A 3,486-nucleotide genomic window follows, 5' to 3' on the forward strand; every position below is an offset into this window, starting at 1 on the left:
CAAGGAAGAAGGCTTTAACTGGGTGCTGTGGCTGAGGAGATGGGAGGTCAGTCTCAAATCCATCTCCCTCACTGACTAAAATCAGAGGTTTATATAGCAGGGAAGACATGAAGTCATATGTGGGGAAATGAAAATTAAAGATGGGCTAGGCAGAGAAGTTGGTCAACTGACAGCAGGTGGTGCAAGCATGTTGGGTGAAAAGTTTGGCATCTCTTTGTCTAGAAGCATTGATCTGGTAAGTTTCAGCCCTGTGGTATAATGTGGGAGGCCTGATGGCCAGTTTCCTGAGACGGTAACTCAGGTAAGACAAATGTATCTCTCAAGTTTTAACACTGGGAAGATTAATTTCTATGTTTATTCAAAAAAGCCATAAATATCAGTTCTATGGAACAGTTAGTCTCATTTCAAAACTAGTATGCTCCATAAATATTTGAAACCAACGTTGTTTTCTTTTTCTCTCTTTTTTTTCTTCTTTCCTTTGTGCTTTGGAACTATTAAGCTGAAAGAAAACATAATTTATTTAAGTCAAGGAAGTATTTTTCATAGAGAGTAGAGCACAGTTTCTTATGATTCTCCATTTGCTCCTATAAGGCTTTCACGAAGGAACATCCAGAAATTGTAAACCTTAAACAATAGAGCAATGCCTTAATTTGCTTTCTGTCTTATATAAGGTCTATAAATTCAGTTATAAGAAGAAAGAATTAAATACTAGGTAATTGATACAGTTTGGCTCTGTGTCCCCACTCAGATCTCATCTTGTAGCTCTCACAATTCCTACATGTTGTGGGAGGGACCTGTTGGGAGGTGACTGAATCGTGGGGGCCAGTCTTCCGCATGCTGTTCGTGTAATAGTGAACGGGTCTCATGAGATCTGATGGTGGTTTTAAAAACAGGAGTTTCTCTGCACAAGCTCTCTCTTCACCTGCTGCCGTCCACTTAAGATGTGACTTGGTCCTCCTTGCTTTCCACCGCAATTGTGAGGCCTCCCCAGCCATGTGGAACTGTAAGTCCAATAAACCTCTTTCTTTTGTAAAGTGCTCAGTTTCATCACATGTATGTCTTTATCAGTACAATGAAAATGGACTAATACAGTAAATTGGTGCTAGTAGAATCAGGCATTGCTGAAAAGACACTCAAAAATATGGAAGCAACTTTGGAACTGGGTAACAGGCAGAGGCTGAAACAGTGTGGAGGGCTCAGAAGAAGACAGAAAAGTGTGGGAAAATTTGGAACTTCCTAGAGACTTGGCGAATGGCTTTGACAAAAATGCTGTAGTGATATGAACAATAATGTACAAGCTGAGGTGCTCTCAGATGGCAATGAGGAACTTCTTGGGAACTGAAGCAAAGGCGACTCTTGTTATGCCTTAGCAAAGAGACTGGTGGCATTTTGCCGCTGCCCTAGAGATCTGTGGAACTTTTAACTTGAGAGAGATGATTTAGGGAATCTGGTGGAAAAAATTTCTAAGCAACAAAATATTCAAGGGGTGATTTGGGTTCTATTAAAGTCATTCAGTTTCAAAAGGGAAATACAGCATAAAAGTTTGGAGAATTTGCAGCCTGATAGTGCAACAGAAAAGAAAATCTCATCTTCTGAGGAGAAATTCAAGCCAGTTGCAAAAATTTGCATAAGTAATGAGAAGCCAAATATTAATCCCGAAGACAATGGGGAAAATGTCTGTGTGCTACGTGCAGCCTAGGAACTTGGTGCTCTGCATCCCAGCTGCTCCAGCTATGGCTGAAAGAGGCCAATGTAGAGCTTGGGCTGTGGCTTCAAATGGTGCAAGCCTCAAGCCTTGGCAGCTTGTGCATGGTGTTGAACCTGTGAGTGTACAGAAGTCAAGAATTGAGGTTTGGCAAACTCTGCCTAAATTTCAGAAGATCCAGGGAAATGGGTAAATGCCCAGGCAGAAGTTTGATGTAGGGGCAGGGTCCTCATGGAGAACCTCTGCTAAGGCAGTGAAGAAGGGGAATGTGGAGTGGGAGGCCCCACACAGAGTCCTTACTGGGACATTGCCTAGTGGAGCTGTGAGAAGAGGGCCACCATCTTCCTGACTCTAGGATGGTAGATCCACTGACAGTTTGCCACATGGGCCTGCAAAATCCACAGACACTCCATGTCAGCTCATGAAGGCAGCTGGGAGGAAGGCTATACCATGGAAAGCAAAGGGTCAGAACTTCCCAAGACTATGGGATCCTATCTCTGACATCAGCGTGACCTGGATGTGAGACATGGAGTCAAAGAGATCATTTTGGAGCTTTAAGATTTGACTGCCCTGCTGGATTTTACACTTACATGAGGCCTGTAGTACCTTTGTTTTGTCCAATTTCTCTTTTTTGGAATTTACCCAATGCCTATGCCCCCATTATATCTGGGAAGTAACTAAGTTGCCTTTGATTTTAAAGGCTCATAGGCTGAAGAGACTTGCCTTGTCTCATATGAAACTTTGGACTGTGGACTTTTGAATTAATGCTGAAATGAGTTGAGACTTTGGGGGACTGTTGGGAAGGCATGATTAATTTTGAAATGTGATGATACGAGATTTGGGAGAGGCCAGGAGTGGAATGGTATGGTTTAGCTCTGTGTCCACATCCAAATCTCATCTTGTAGCTCCCATAATTCCCAGGTGTTGTGGGAGGGACCCAGTGAGAGATGATTAAATCATGGAGGTGGGTCTTTCTCCTGCTGTTCTTGTGATAGTGATTGGGTCTCATGAGATCTGACAGTTTTAAAAATGGTAGTTTCTCTACACAGACTCTCTCTTTGCCTCATCCACGTAGTATGTGACTTGGTCTTCCTTGCCTTCCGCAATGATTGTGTGGCCTCCTCAGCAGTGTAGAACTGTAAGTCCAGTAAACCTTTCTTTTGTCAATTGCTCAGTCTCAGATATGTCTTTATCAGCAGTGCGAAAATGGGCTTATACAGTAAATACATTTGTCAGGGGTATTTACTGTATGATTCCATTTTCTGGATTCATGCAGTAAATACTCATACATATTTACTGTATGAGTCCACAAATTTTAAGATATGAAATCTAGAGGATATAATGTTAAGTGAAATAAGCCAGGCACAAAAAGACAAATACTACATTATCTCACTCATATGTAGAATATGAAAAAGATTATATCATAGAAGCAGAGGGTAGAATGGTGTTACCAGGGGCTGGGGCAGTTGAGGGAAGGGTTCTGGGGAGATGTTGGTCAAAGGATATAAAAGTCAGTTATACAGGAGGAATAAGTTCAAGAGCTTTATTGTGATACTATTATGTATTACAATATGATGATTACTAATATATTGAATTCTTGAAAAATGCTGAGAGAGTAGATGTTAAGAGTTCTCACCACAAAAATTATAGCTATGTGAATGAATGCATATGATAAGTAACTAGATTTAGTCATTTCACAATGTACACCACTTTGAAACATGTTGTACATGATACTACATACAATTTTATCTGACAATTTGTAAAAATTGACAAAAATAATA

The 3,486-nt window shown here is 40.9% G+C and overlaps 1 long non-coding RNA gene across 1 annotated transcript; it reads right to left on the bottom strand.

Annotated features, from left to right (window-relative positions):
- Positions 1-921: 921 nt before the first annotated feature.
- On the bottom strand, positions 922-3,111 carry LOC116550400. Its single transcript, XR_004268383.1, has 2 exons — positions 2,859-3,111; positions 922-1,020 (listed from the first exon to the last, which is right to left on the bottom strand). It is a non-coding gene; the product is annotated as an uncharacterized LOC116550400 (long non-coding RNA).
- Positions 3,112-3,486: the final 375 nt, after the last annotated feature.

The sequence above is a fragment of the Sapajus apella genome, unplaced genomic scaffold (assembly GCF_009761245.1).
Source record: "Sapajus apella isolate SASKATOON/1434 unplaced genomic scaffold, GSC_monkey_1.0 scaffold7, whole genome shotgun sequence".
Lineage (NCBI taxonomy): Eukaryota > Metazoa > Chordata > Mammalia > Primates > Cebidae > Sapajus > Sapajus apella.